Source organism: Zonotrichia leucophrys, unplaced genomic scaffold (assembly GCF_028769735.1).
Source record: "Zonotrichia leucophrys gambelii isolate GWCS_2022_RI unplaced genomic scaffold, RI_Zleu_2.0 Scaffold_259_72637, whole genome shotgun sequence".
NCBI lineage: Eukaryota > Metazoa > Chordata > Aves > Passeriformes > Passerellidae > Zonotrichia > Zonotrichia leucophrys.
The window spans coordinates 22,483-38,376 of NW_026992464.1; the positions used below are offsets into that span (position 1 = coordinate 22,483).

At 47.5% G+C, this 15,894-nt stretch overlaps 1 pseudogene; it reads left to right on the top strand.

Moving 5' to 3' along the window:
* The first annotated feature begins 11,809 nt into the window (after positions 1-11,809).
* LOC135441363 (olfactory receptor 14A16-like) lies at positions 11,810-12,773 on the top strand (annotated as a pseudogene).
* Positions 12,774-15,894: the final 3,121 nt, after the last annotated feature.

Here is a 15,894-nt window from a genome sequence, read left to right on the forward strand (position 1 = left end):
TCTTTGCCTTTTTCATGTCAGCAGAACTTTCCCTCCTGACCATCATGTGCTACGACCGCTACGTGTCCATCTGCAAACCCCTGCACTACGGGACCCTCCTGGTCAGCAGAGCTTGTGCCCACATGGCAGCAGCTGCCTGGGCCAGTGCCTTTCTCACTGGTCTGCTGCACACAGCCAATACATTTTCCCTGCCCCTGTGCCATGGCAATGCCCTGGGCCAGTTCTTCTGTGAAATCCCACAGATCCTCAAGCTCTCCTGCTCCAAATCCTACCTCAGGGAACTTGGGCTTCTTGTGCTAAGTGCTCTTCTATTTTCTGCTTGGTTTTTGTTCATTGTTTTCTCCTATGTGCAGATCTTCAGGGCTGTGCTGAGGATTCCTTCTGAGCAGGGACAGCACAAAGCCTTTTCCACCTGCCTCCCTGACCTGGCCGTGCTCTCCCTGTTTGTCAGCACTGGGTTTTTTGCCTACCTGAAGCCCCCCTCCATGTCCTCCCCATCCCTGGATCTGGCCCTGTCAGTTCTGTACTCGGTGGTGCCTCCAGTACTTAACCCTCTCATCTACAGCCTGAGGAACCAGGAGCACAAGGATGCCTTGGGAAAACTGGTGACTGCAATTTCAGAAGGAATGAATTCTCTTTTCTGCTACAGATTCTTCAGGACATAACTCTTTATAATGTCAGCCTTTTTCACCCTAATTTTTTTTGTTTTACTATGGGGACTTTTTGTATTGTTGTAGTATTTCTCAGAAAATACTGCAGTATTACTCTTAGCATTTCTACATTAATATCTACCTTTCTTTTGCAATACAAACACTTGCAAGAGGCTTTTTGCCTTGGAATGTAAAAGAAAAACAAGTTCTTGCCCTGACTTGTCAGTCCAAGGCATTTCCTGAGCCCTTCTCTGTCTCTGCAGGGGTAGTGCCTATGAGCAGAGGTGGAGGGAAGAGACTCCCAGCACAGCAGCACAGCCAGGGACAATGGCCCTGGCTCTTCCCACATCTGCTCTGCCCAACTCCACCCCGTCCTTGCCAGCCCTGCTGTGGCTGTAAGGCCAGAGTGCTCTGGCAGCTTGGTCACTGTCCTGCTGCTTGTCCCTGCTGTGGCCACAGGCAGGGCCAGGCCATGGGCACTGCTGGGACACAGCTGGGCTCCAGCACAGCAGCTCCAGCAGCAAAGGGCATCTCCTGAGGGCAGGGCAGGGAGGCTTTGCTCCCCTCCAGAGCTCTGTCAGCAATGTGCTCCAGGAATGCCCTGGCACAGCAGAGCCCAGTGCCTGGGGCAGGGGGGGAGTGTGCAGGGGGGGCTCACAGCAGTGTCCTGGCACAGCCAGAGCTCCTGGCATGGACCTGAGGCAGCAGCAGAGCAGGGCCTGGGCTGTGTCTTTGTTCTGGGGCAGCCTGGGAAGGTGCCCCAGGGCAATTGTCCCACACCAGCCCCTGCAACCACCATTGCCAGCACTGACCTCTCCCCACCTGCAGGAGGCTGTTTGTCCCTGCACGGAGGGACACCAAGTGACCAGGCCAGCAGGCCATGTTTGCTCTGTGCTGAGGAGATCTCAGCAGTGCATCGTGTGTGGGTGGGGAGATGAACCCCAGTGAGCACAAACACCATCAGCAGCACCTGGGGCTGGCACAATTCCAGTGGAACAGTGCCTTGAGGCCACTTCACTCTGAGAGTAACGTCCTCTGGGAAAACACCTGAATTCTTTGTGGGGTTGTGGTGAGGACTGCATAGAGAAAAATATCCCAGGCAGGGAGGCTCCCAGGAAAAAATGCTCAGGTCAGCCATGGAGTGCACAGATCGACACTGGATAGAGTGAGGGTCTGTGGGGAGAAATCAGAGCTGCCTCTTTTCTGAACCAGCCCGAGGACCTGACAGGGCTTTGCTGTGTTCTGGGCACTGACCTGGAACTGAGGGATGTGGAAAAGGCCTTTGGTTTCAGGGCTATTGAGAAGGCTGGACAGCGTCACTGTGGGACCTCTCTCAAACCCCTTGGAAAGGCCAGAGCCATCCCAGAGGGTCCTGGGCACTTGGAATGGGCAGACATGGAACCAGTCTGCAAACAGGGCAGGGAGGGGCACTGGGAGAGTCACAGCCTGCTCAGGCTCAGCAGGGAAGGGGATGTGGCAAATCCCCCTGCAGCCATTCCAGGCACTGGCAGGACAGGGCAGGGACTGCAGAGCCCACGTGGGAGGGAAAAGGAGGGGATGTTGTGTGCCCAGAGTTCAGCCAGGCCTGGGACAGGGTCTGCTGTGGTCTCCTCAGAGCCAGACTGGAGAGAGCTGGGCTGGAGGAGTGGAACATGGGCTGGGTGGGAGTTTGGCTGAACAATGAGGGTCAGATGTCATCCATGGTACAGAGTCCTCTTGGCAGCCACGCCCTGGTGACACCCCTCAGTGACCAGCCCCTGGCCACCACTGTGGAATATTTCTATTATCTCTACAATGGCATGAGATGTACTTTCAATTCCTTTGTGGATGCTGCCAAATTGCAGGGAGTCTGTGACTGAACTCATCTAGTTAATGGTGACTGCAAAATGTAATTGGGCAAGATGATTGAGTTGGGTAAATTTGTCTTGCCATCAGGTGGCAAGCAAGCTACAAGAAAGAGCAGAAAAAACTTATACAACAGAAGAAATGCAGTTCAATAGGGAAAAACCCAAACCCAACCAAAAAATACAAAGCCCAAACCCAATCAAAAACCCCAAAGCAAGACCCACCCACAACAACACAAAAACCTCACAAACAAAACAACCACAAAAAGAAAAAAGGCCACAGAGAGAAGAAAAGCAAGTTCACAGGAAATCTCCTACCAGAAGAAAATGTTTGACCACCTTGTGGCAGGACAGGACTGTATCTGTAGGTGCTGTTTTGAAAGAAAAATGTCTTAAAAAATAAATCAATCACCTATTTCTCTTGTCCCTCCACTTCTCTCAGGTGATTGCTGATCATGGTGTGACATGGAGTGGAACATCCCTTGGGTCAGTCCAGCCCAGCTGGCGCATTCCTGTTCCCCAGGAACACTTACCCACCCCAGGCCCATAGGGTGGGGGGCTTGCAGATGCCTCATGGGGGGTGAGCACTGAGACAAGGACAGGAGAACAGAACAACATTTACTCTTGTCAAGGACAGTAGAACAGGACAGCCTTGAGGAAACTGATCGAGGATGTACCTCTGGCAAACAGAAGTCACACACAATACAAGCAGGATGCCAGTTCAGCTCTGCAAGACTGACAAAATAGAAATTATGCAGAACAATAATATTGCCTTACTCAAAAGTGGGGGGTCAAGGAACACCCACCTAAAAGGACACTGGATGTTGAAGAAAAAACCCAAAGAACCATAAAAGGATTTCTGATAAGGGGTGAAGCTATGTCAAATAAACTCAAAGGAAGTGGGGATAGCTAATGGATACATAATCAACATGTGTGATAAAATCTCTGTTCATTTGATGCCCAGTGCACTCCAATGGAGGAAGGATGGCCCAAGTGACGACCATGCTATAATAAAGAATACCTGCTTTCAAATACTCAAAAGTGTTCAGAAGTTTCTGTCCAGTGGGTTTCAGTATCAGTGGTGTCCTTGACTCCATTATGCCCCACAGTTTCACAATGGCCCCTTGGTTCCATGAGGCCCTGCTCTATAACAATGGATCCTTGGTTCCATTGGGTTCCATACTGTCAAAATGGCCTTCTTGGTTCTGCACTGCCACAATGCTCTCCTTGGTTCCACCAGGCCTTGGTGTGTCACAACAGCCCCTTGGTTCCATCAACTGCCAGAGTGTCACCCTGGTCTCTTAGATCTGCAGTGTCACAATGGACAATTAGTCACAAGCAGCCCCACTGTGTCACCATGAATATTTGGCTCCACAGGGCCCCACAGTGTCACAAAGGCCCCTTGGTTCCACGAGGTTCCACAGCATCACCATTATCTCCTTGGATTCACAGTATCTTCACGGACCATTGGTTCCATGTGGCCCTGCTGTGTCACAGTGGTTCCTTGGTTCCATGAAGCCCCACAGTATAACAAGGGAATCTTGGTCCTGTGAGGTTCTGTACTGTAACAATGGTCTCCTTTGTTCTGGACTGTAACAATGGACCCTTGGTTCCACAAGGTTCCACGATGTCACAATGGTCTCCTTGATTCCATAAGGTTCCTTGATGTTCAGTGATCTCCTTGGTTCTGGACTGAAACAATGGCCCCTTTGTTCCAGGAGCTTCCATGCTGTCACCATGGTCTCCTCAAATCCGCATTGTCACAATGGACAATTGTCCTGGGTTGACTATATGATGCTTTTATCCCCAATCGTCTCATTCTGTTTATGTTGAATAATAATAAGTTTTGTACCTTTAAGAGTGTTCCAGAGAGTGAAGGAGGAGAGAGAAGAAGCGCGCAGTTTGTTTTCAGACACTGCACTCAATCCTCCACATTCCTGCTCCTGACTGTGTTGTCTGCGGACAGGCAGCGGGACAGAGAGCTCTTCTTTTGCTTTTTAGTTAGTGTTAGCTAGCTGGGGCAAAGAAGTTCCCTGGACTGTTTTTTTTTTCTTTTCCCTTTTCTTTGGACCTCTTGGAACTGCTCTGGACTGAACACCCAGGAGAGCACCGGCAGCTGCAGCTGTGGCCCACTGGGCCGGCCCTGGCCTGCGACAATTCCAGCACTGAGGGACTGAGCAGAGACTGAGTGAGCTGCTGCTTGAACCTGGGGTTTTCTCAGTTTGTCATCTCTTTTAGAGTGGCAAGGGGTCTCATTGTTTTGATACTGTTTTGGTCTTATTGTTTAATAAACGGGGTTTTTTTCCACCTTTCTCCAAGGAGGTATTTTTCTTTCCTCCCGGACCAGTTGGGGGGAGGGGCCGATTGGATCTGCTTTTCCCACCGGAGCTCCTTTGGGAGGATTCTTCTCCAAATTTGCTCTAAACCTGGACAGACCTAAAGGATGCTTTTTGGGCATGTACACTGGCAGAGGAAAGTGTGATATATTTACCTTTGAATGGGAGTACCCTGATTCTGGGACGAAGCAACAGCTTTGGTGGACTGGGTTTCCCCATGGGTTTTCTGAATCCCAAAAACTCTTTGGTCAAACCCTAGGAGAAGTAATACAACTCTTCTCCATCAAACCTGAGATAAAGCTCATCCAATGTGTAAATTATTTGCTTTTCTCAGGACAGGAAGAAAAAGAAGTTTGGGAATCCACTATAGTATTGTTAAATTTTCTGAGGGACCAAGGACTTTGGGTATCAAAAGGGAAACTCCAATTTGTAGAGTAGGAAGTAAAATTCCTAGGACATGTGATTTGTCAAGGGAGCTGGGGGCTGAACCCTGAGAGAATTACGGGGGTAGTCTACTCCCATGGCCAAAAACTAAGAGGGAAGTCAGAAGGTTTTTAGGCCTGTTGGGATATTGTAGGCTATGGATTGAAGGATACATGCAGGCCATTGGTTCTTGTATGGAAAGTTAGTTGAAGAAGAGATTAGGTGGGGAAAAGGTAATGAACAAAAGTTTGAAGCTTTAAATTAAAAATTAGTCAGTGCACCAGCAATGAGTTTTCCTGTCACAGACAAACCTTTTTATCTGTTTATAGATGTAGAAGGAGGAGTAGCATATGGAGTACTAGCCCAGGACTGGGGACGATCCAGGAAACCAGTGGCCAATTTATCAGAATTACTAGAGCCTGTCAGCCAGGGGTGGCCGAGCTGCATTCAGGCTGTGGCAGTGACTGCCCTACTCATAGCAGAAAGCAAAAAATTACACTTTTGGGGGAAAATTGAAGATATATATCCCAAATTCAGTAAGGAGTATCCTGAGCCAAAAGGCTGAGAAATCGCTCACTGACTCCCGAGTGCTAAAGTATGACAACATCTTAATACAAAATGGTTTAGAGCTAATTGTGAGTAACCAACTCAACCCTGCCCAGTTTTTGTATGGAGAAACAGATGAGAAACTAATACATAATTGCCTGGAGGTTATAAACCATCAAACTAGAGTAGAAGAGAACCTAACAGATCAACCACTCCAAGGTGGAAAATGATTGTACCTCGATGGATCTTCACGGGTAATAAAGGGGCACAGGGTATCGTGGTACACTATAGTGCATGAAGGGTTAGTGGCCATAGAAAAGAGAAAGTTACCTTCCAACTGGTCAGCCCAAGCGTGTGAGTTTTATGCCCTGAAGTGAGCTCTGGAAAAATTAGCACAGAAAAGGGGAATAATAGATACAGACTGAAAATACGCTTTTGGAATAGTGCATACATTTGGAAAAATTTGAGAAGAGAGGGGGCTATTAAATTCAAGGGGAAAGGAACTGATTCACAAAAAACTTATTTTAGAAGAGTTAGAAACCTTACAATTACCAGAGAAAGTAGGGGTGATATATGTTAAAGGACATCAAAAAGGGGAGCAAGGGAACAATTTAGCCAATTTAGAAGCTAAAAATGCAACTGAATCAAAGACAGAAAAACTATTAATAGTATTAACAACCATGAGAGAAGTGCAAAAAGTCCCCGTATTCAGTGGGACAGAAGAGAAAGAACTCCTTAAAATAGGAGCCAAGAAAGATAACAAAAGGAAGTGGAGATTAGCAGATGGGAGGCAAATGTTGAATAAAGCCCTGACCAAAAAATGCTAGAAGGCATACATGGAACAACACACTGGGGTACACAAGTGCTAAGTGATCAGTTACTAAGGGATTTGGGCTGCATAGGAATTTTCAGAATAGCTAAGCAAGTAACTGAACAGTGTGTAATATGACAACAAGTGAATAAGAAAATCGTGAGGAAAACACCCAGAGGAGGGCGAGAACAAGCTTTAAGGCCTTTCAAAACATTCAAGTAGACTTTACTGAGCTTCCCCAGGTACAACAGTGGAAGTTTGTGCCAGTGATAGTAGATCACATGACTCATTGGGGAGAGGTGGTACCCACTGTGAGAGCCAATGCCAGTGTTGGGAGTAAAACACTTCTAGAATCAATCATTCCCCAATATGAGATGGTAAATAAGATTGATTAAGACCAGGGAACTCATTTCACATTGAAGATATTGCAGAAAGTAGTTCAAGCCCTGGGAATGAGATGGGAATTACATGCTCCATGGCATCCACAGAGTTCTGGTTGTGTAGAGAGGGTGAATCAAACTCTTAAAAGAGCTCAAGGTAAGATAATGATTGAAACCCAAATGTCATGGGAAAAGTGTCTCCCTTTGGCCTTATTAAGAATTAGAACCCAACCCCAGTCAGATCTGGATGTGTCACCCCATTAAATGATGTTTGGGTAACCCTTCCTGACCTCACCCCAGAAGGTTGCCACCTATGAGGAAGGGGAAGCCAATGCCAAGAAATAAGTTATGTCTATAGCACAAACCTTAGAAGGGCTAAGACATAAAGGGGCAATTCCTCAAACTACCACCCTGGATTTCAGAATCCATAATATTAATCCCAGGAATTTCATGATGATTAAATCATGGAGAGATCAGCCTTCAACTCCTCAGTGGGAAGGTCCCTTTCAGGTACTGCTCACCACCAAATCGGCCGTGCGAACTGCAGAGCGGGGTTGGACTCATGCCAACAGAGTCAAAGGCCCAGTAGAAGAGCCCAAAGAGTGGACTACAACATCCAGGCAAGGTGAAACAAGATTGATTTTCAATCAGAGACTGGAAGACAACCAGAAAAACACCAAGATGCCCAAAAAGTAGAGTCAAGCTTCCACCAACCAGCTCGAGAACTGTCTTCCTGTTTTAATGGGTGAGAATTACCAGCATCTGTTGAGGGGAAGTACACATGGGGCTGTAAAAGGTAATGGGACAGCTTCTTTAAGAAAATAGAAAAAAGGAAGGATGGCAAGACCAGGTTGGCCCTTTTGTTTGCTACCAAGAAGGCTCCATAGCATTGCTGTGGGTAGCAACCCCGTAGGCATGGTAAGGCAGGGACAAAAGGCCATACCAGACCTCTATCATTCCTCAGTTGTCTTTTAATTCAACAGGGACTGGAGGGCAGGAGCGATTTGGCCTCTGTACTCACCCCTAAGATACACCAACTATGGGTAGCAGCCACATAGGTACGGTAGATGGGAGTCAAAGCCATACTGGACTTCTGGGATGCCCTTTTGTCCATTCCAAATAAGTGTGTCTAAGGAAAACCTGAGGGGTTTTTTTTCTCCTATTCCCACTGTCCTTGCCCAAATCAACAGATGCTGGTATGACTCATTCAAGAGAGACAGAAAATTTTTTACTTTTTTGAGCAAAATGACTTCTAGAAAAAGAAAAGGGGGTTTGTTATAGATGAGTTTACTTTCACAATTAAGGGGTGAATATTAAATATATGTTAAGAGAAGTTTTGTAGGTGTATAGTTACCCTCCCCCTTGCATTGTTATCACAGGATGGCCTCATTAGTTGGAGCATTTGGGAGGGTTGGCTTGTTACTATGGCAGCACCTGACCTCCAATCAAGGTGTAAGACAGTGATCACCACCACTGGACAGAGAAGAAGGAGTCAATTGACAAGATTTTGGGATGGGCAAGAGGTATAAAAGACAGAACATCCATTTTGTAGATTAGCACACAGTGACTGAATCCTTTGCTTCTGATGCTGTATTCTTTTATTTATTCAGTCTTCTGTTGTATTTTGATAAGGTCTTAATAAAAGATTTAAATTTTTGAAAGTAAAACTAGTTTCTCACATGGGGTTGGGGAATGTGAGGCAAGGTTTTCCACACGGGGTCAGCTATCAAGGTAAAACTTCTCTGACATGGCCAGACCTCCTTAGGGGATACCCTGGATCAACATCAATCACAGACTGCTGCAACCACCTCTTGTATGATAAGAACAGCAATAAGAAACATCCTTTAAGATAGGAATACATATTTGTTACAAGCTCTTTGAAATATTTCTCCATAACTGTAAAAGGAAATATTCCTAAAGAACTGCACAAGAGTAGAGGAAAATAAAGGCAGAGCCATGGTTTGTCAGGACTTGCTTGATCCTAATGAGCCCTGTGGTGCATTTGGAGCTGAGCCCTGGAACCTCAGGGCCTGAGAGGAGATTGCACAAACCTTTCCAGGAGTCAAAGTCAGAGGAAAACCCCAAAGTGTCTCAAAGCATGAATGGGTCTCACTGAGGTCAATCCCCAACACAGGCTCCTCCTGGACTCCTTGGAGGAAAAAAATTGGAGGCCAGAATGGCACAAAAAACCTCTAAGAGATTCAGAGTGGAAAAGAACATCCAAAGTACCTTGAAAATCTTGAGTAACTCAAAGTATTAATGAGCCCCACTGAGTGTCAGTACAAAGCTCTCCAGGGACTCATTAAAGCAGATAACTGGAGCCATGATTGCACAAACCACTCACAGAGTCTGTATCAACAGGGAAACACCAAGTACCTTAAAATACCTGAAGTACCCTGAAGCATTAATGAGCCCCACTGAGTGTTGTTACTGACAAAGCCTCTCCAGGGACTAATTACAGCAGATAATTGGAGGCCATGATTGCACAAACCTCTCAGAGACTCCAAGGCAAAAGCCAAACCCAAAGTCCTTTGAAAAACCTGCAGTCCCTGCAGGGAGCATTCAGGAGCCCCCAGGGCCATTCCTGGCCAAGGCTCCCCAGGGACTCCTTCCAGCAGATCCTTGAGGCCACTGGGATGTGGGCTAGGGGGATGCTGAGGGCAGGACAAGGGGCTGACAGTGCCCAGCCTGGCTGGGGCTGTGCCAGGAGGCCCCAGTGCCTCAGGACAAGGTGTCTCCTCCCAGCCCTTGGTGGCACAGACCCTGCTGCTGTGCCCCAGGGCACCAAGACTTGGCTTCTCTTTGTCCCCACCTGTCAGCACTGCCTCCAATTCTCTGCTCTGCCTGGGGCCTGGGGATGCTTTCTCAGTCGTGTGCCTCTCTGGGACCCATTACAAGTCCAAGAAACTTTGGAATTGGAATCTGACTTGGCGTTCTGGAGAAGTTTCTTCAGCTCCCTCTCAGGGACTGATGTTCAGGGCCTGAGCACAAAGCCCCAGAGGCTCATTAAAGTCCTTGTGCTGTGTCTGTGCTGCTGAGCTGGGCTGGGCTCCTGGCACAGAGGCAGCTCCTGGTAACCAAGAAGAGCTTCAAAAGCACATTTCCCTCAATGAGCAGCTTTTCTCCAGCCCAGCAGGGCTGGGGCACTGCCTGCAGCCACCCCGGGCACAGCACAGAGGCACAGAGAGCTTCAATCAGTCAGGGCTGGGAAGGTGCTGAGAAGTGCCTGGGGCACAATCACTGCCAGCCCTTGGCACAGGAACCTCTGGCTGCAGGACAATGCAGCTGCAGCTCCTGGAGCCATCTCCTGCAGCTGGAACATCCCAATGCCTGCAGACTCTGTGAGTACAACTCTGAGTATTTCTGGTGCAGGGGAGGTGAAATGCTCATGAACCTCTGACATGCTTAAGGGTTCTGATCAGTCATGGAGTATTTCCAAGACAAGAATTTTGATAAGAACGTGGAAATTTCCAAAGATTTTGTATTCCATTTCATACTACTGGTTGATGGCAGGGAAGGGGGTATAAATATTAACGGCTGATTATGAATTTTGACTGGTGTCTGAGACATTTGAACTGTTCCTATTAGTGATCAATAGGTTCACAGGAGATCCCTAATGTGCTTTCAGCTACTCTGCCCATGGACAGCACAAGCATCACTTTTACTCTTAACCATCAGGCTCAGTCTGAGCTGTCCTTTCTCCAAGCTGCAAACAGAACCTGCCCCCAGCCAGTGCCCTGCAAACAGCCAGGGCTCTGTCAGGCCAAGGAGAGTGCACAGAGATTTGGGGTCTGTGAGTGCTGGCAGGGAGAGATCAGGCACAGGGAAACACCTGCAGGAGGAAAATCTGCAGGAGGCAGAGAGAAGATCAGGCAATGAGAGAAAACAAAACCCAGCAATGTTGTGGCAGGGAGAGTTTAGAGATGCCCACAGGATCCCCTCCAGTGCAGCCCCTCCCTCTGAACAAGCCCCCTCCCTCCTGTGCCCCAGCCCAGCCTCTGCCCTCAGGGCCGGGGCTCCAAGGCGTGCAGCCCCTCCTGTGCAGGCAGAGCTGCAGCAGAGCCGTGGGGCAGCTCTGCAGCCCTGGGCCCAGTTCCCTCTGCAGAGCACAGGGCTGGGAGCAGCTGCCCGGCCCTGGGGGCTCTGGCAGGGGGCACAGCTGGCTCAGGGTGACGCTGTCCCCAGTGCCCGGCTCTGGGCAATGCTGTCAGTGCAGCCAGGGAAGGAGCTGCATCTCCCTTCATCCAATGCCATCATAAGGACACTTGGAAGTGTCCCAGACATTTCAGTCCAAGCTGGGAGCTTCAATCCCAGATGCAAACCTGTCCTAGATAATCTCTGAATTATAAGATTGATGGGGAAAGGCAGAGGTATTGTGACACAGAAAATGCTGTTGGGTTGGTGAAATCAGCAACGTGAGCCCTTGGCTGCAAATGTGGAGCTGGGCTGTCGTCGATCCATCTGCTCTCAGCAGTACATGGCGACATTTTAGGGGAAGCATGGGAAGGTGATCACTCTCCATCTGAGAAAGTTTAAAGCTCAAAAAAACTCTGAACAGGTCAGAATGACACACCATCTCCCCTCACTCTCCACTCATCACTTTGCTTCTCAGATCTTGCTCTGTTCTCCCTAACTGCAGGAAAAATGCTGAGGGTGTCTGATATCCAAGAATACCAGGAAAGACATGGGGGAACTTATAAAGAAAACATCAGAACTTGAAAATAATAAACACCACCTGTGTGTTCCAGGGTAGGGTGTATGGGAAAAGGCTTTGATTTTGGTTACAGGTGTCTCCTTTAACTCTTCACTGTTTTTCTCCATGAACAGGTTCCCCTGGCCAGCCAGAGCAAATGTCCAACAGCAGCTCCATCAGGCACTTCCTCCTGCTGGCATTGGCAGACACGCGGCAGCTGCAGCTCCTGCACTTCTGCCTCTTGCTGGGCATCTCCCTGGCTGCCCTCCTGGGCAACGGCCTCATCATCAGCGCCGTAGCCTGCGGCCACCACCTGCACACGCCCATGTTCTTCTTCCTGCTCAACCTGGCCCTCAGCGACCTGGGCTCCATCTGCACCACTGTCCCCAAAGCCATGCACAATTCCCTCTGGGACACCAGGAACATCTCCTACACTGGATGTGCTGCACAGCTCTTTTTCTTTCTGTTCTTCCTTGGAACAGAATATTTCCTCCTGACCGTCATGTGCTATGACCGTTACGTGTCCATCTGCAAACCCCTGCACTACGGGACCCTCCTGGGCAGCAGAGCTTGTGCCCACATGGCAGCAGCTGCCTGGGCCAGTGCCTTTCTCTATTCACTGCTGCACACAGCCAATACATTTTCCCTTCCCTTGTGCCATGGCAATGCCCTGGGCCAGTTCTTCTGTGAAATCCCACAGATCCTCAAGCTCGCCTGCTCCAAATCCTACCTCAGGGAACTTGGGCTTCTTGCAGTTAGTGTGTGTTTGGTATTTGGTTGTTTTGTGTTCATTGTTGTTACCTATGCACAGATTTTCAGGGCTGTGCTGAGGATCCCCTCTGAGCAGGGACGGCACAAAGCCTTTTCAACCTGCCTCCCTCACTTGGCTGTGGTTTCCCTGTTTGTCAGCACTTCAGCATTTGCTTACCTGAAGCCCCCCTCCATCTCCTCCCCATCCCTGGATCTGGTCCTGTCAGTTCTGTACTCGGTGGTGCCTCCAGCCCTGAACCCCCTCATCTACAGCCTGAGGAATCAGGAGCTCAAGGCTGCAGTGTGGACACTGATGACTGGATGCTTTCAGGAACATTAAACTATTGGTCAATTACTTCAAATCACTTGTAATAAAACTCATTTTTGATACTTCTTGTTGGTTTCATTTTGGAGATCTGTTTCCTTTGTTTTAATTTTTTCATATTGTCAACAAAGTAAAGCCATTCCTTGTGCCATTTCTCATTTTGTTTCTCTCCACATTCCCTACGGCCACAGACTCTCTCAATGAGGGGCGTTGCTCTTGGTGGCTTTAAAGGCACTAAAAGATCTCCCAGCAAAGATTTCTGCAGAGATGCCCTTTTGTTCCTTCTCTGGAGCTGCAGCAGCAATGTCTGTGTGCAGAGCTGGGGGCAGATCAGTGCTGGCCCAGCAGCTGTGCCCAGCAGCAGCAGCACTTGGTGTTGCCAGTGCTGCTGCCGTGGCCCTGCCCCGCTGCCCTGGTGGCCCTGGTGTTGCTGCAGGGCCTGGGTGCTCTCGGGGCCGGGCACAGCCCTGGGGGTGGCAGTGCTGGGGCTGCAGCAGGGACAGGCCAAGTAATATAATTAATTCATAATATAAATTATTTGTAATATAAATAATCTTTGATAGTTCTTTTGGCTTTGTTTTTTTTTTTCCCTGTGTTTTAGTTTTTCAATATTGTCCATAAAATAAAAGCATTGTTTTGACATTTCTCATTTTGTTTTTCTCCACCTTCCCTGGAGCCACTGACTGTATCAATAGGAGCTGCACTGTTGATGGCTTTAATAGAACTAAAGGATCTCCAGCAAAGTTTTCTGCAGAGATGCCCTTTTGTTGCCTTCTCTGGAGCTTCAGCAGCATTGTCTGGATGCAGAGCATGGCCAGATCAGTGCTGACTCCATCAGCTCTGATCCTGCTGGCCACACCATTCCTGATCCAGCCAGGACCCTTTGGCCTTCTTGTCCACCTGGGCACACTGCTGGCTCATGTCCAGCCTGCTGTCCCTCAGTCCCTGCAGGTCCCTTTCTGCCTGGCTGCTCTCCAGCCGCTCTGTCCCCAGCCTGTAGCTCTGCAGGGGTTGTTGTGGCCAAAGTGCAGGACACGGCCTTTGTTTTGCGGAGAAAAGAAGAAACCTCACAACTTGTAAAAGTTGTAAAGCCCGGTATGCTTTATTACGACGCGCGCCGGACGCAAGACTCCCCAAAAGGGCATGCGTGCCCCTGGAGACTCCGAGTCCCCTTTTTATCCCCCCTTCCAAATGCATATGCATACAGTTTCAAATTAAGTTCATACATATTCATTCCACATGACATTTAGCACTAATTCTTCTTTATCGAAGGAATTCCTAAGTCGGGGGCAGATTGACCTCGTGGTTTTTCTGTTTTTCTTTCTCTGTCTCCTTGCTGTCTCTGGAACGCGGCCTCTCCTTCAGCTTTAGCTCCACAGACCCTTCACCTCTCCCAGACACTTCACCTAGTTCAGGATGGATTACTCTGTCTCATTCCCCCCTTTCCTAGGAAATAAGTAAATTCTTTTACTTAAGGAAAATTTCCACGACAATAAGTGTCTTTTAGCGCTTTACCATGTACATTCGATAAAGAGGTTAGTACAGCTATTCGTTGTAGCATTCTCCAGTTCCAAATTAACAACGTAATAGATAATCCTAAGCTTATCCCAACTAATATTAGTAAAACTAGAATAGGGTGGCACAACTTATCAAAGATTCTTAACAAAATTACAAATACAAATACAGAGATTAGAATGGTTTCTACTAGACAGAATAACATCATTGCTATTAATTTGTACAGCAGTACAAGCAGTTCTCAAACATACACCCTTTTCCAGTATATACGAGCACAGTTTTCTGGTCAGTGACTGGATGAATTTCAAAGTGACAAATACTCTGTTCAGTGTCCAAACACATCCTGGGCATTAGCAGTATTGCTTTCACAAATGAATCCCATTTGTTCTCTAGTAATGCAGGATTCTAAGTTTACTACCTGCCACTTTTCATTCATCTTTTTGTGCCCACACTCTATGTTCTGAAGGATAGAGTGTTGTTTCTTCATCGTTTAATCTTAGGGCAACGATGGGATGGATAACATAAACAGTGGCATTACGTATGGTAAGCACAAAGGCAGTGGCCACATTAGAAATAGGATCATAGGTGAAATTCACCATAGTCTACTAGGATTAAAACTTCCTTTCAAAATCAATTGCATTATATCACTCAATTTTCTGAATTTCAGCTGGAAAATTACCTTCACCCCTTTCCTATATGATCAGAGCTGCTGTTGCTTGTATCCATAACTGTGCTTGTATACAACTGAAAGCTAAAGACACATTATCTTGAACTATACTAAGTGCTTCTACTATCAATTTGTGGTCTTGGTCCCCAGCCTGTTCATACTTCCTTACTTTGGCAGTACTTTTGAAATCTGTCACTGGCTAGTTTCTAATGCCAATAGAGATTACTATAGAGGCTGCTTCAATTTTGTTAGGCTACCTGCTGCAGCAGCCAGTTTATTCATCAGTATTTCTGAATCAATTCTATTTAAAACTCCTAATCTTGTCCCTAATATGCCAGTTAGATGTTTGTTATGGGGAACAGGAACTGCTTTCTGTCCATGATCATCCCTCCCTGCCAGAGGGATGTGCTGGGCTCGTACTACAAATTCAGACACACTTCACAAGTGTATCTGACAGAGGTTTAGGTCATACTTGAGACAGATGTTTGTTCTGAAATGTAGAGACTTCAGGGAATCTAACTTCTCTCTCTCCCTCCAAAGCACCTGATTTCCCAGATGTGTGGCAAGCAGGAATGTCTCTCCTGGTCACCCACCTTGCCCTTAGCTAAGATCAAGCTGTGGACTGTGTTCAGGGCAGAAGATAATGGAGGGGAAATCTTGAGAGAAGAGCCTAAATTCATTGCCTACAGGCTGTATCAGGGTGAAATTACACCAACTGTCTGATTCACTTAGGTTATCACAGACTTCCTGGTGTTCATATACACCAGGGGAGGTTCAGACACTAATTACATCTGGTCTCTCATAAGCCATCTTATTGATGACTAAGCACTTTACTTTGATTTCTTCGCTTCAGATTCCTTGAAGTGTTCACAGCTCCTGTTCTTGCTATTCTTACTCCTCACATACTTGATTCTCGTGGATTACTACAGTAGATATGTTTAATATAAACCTTCT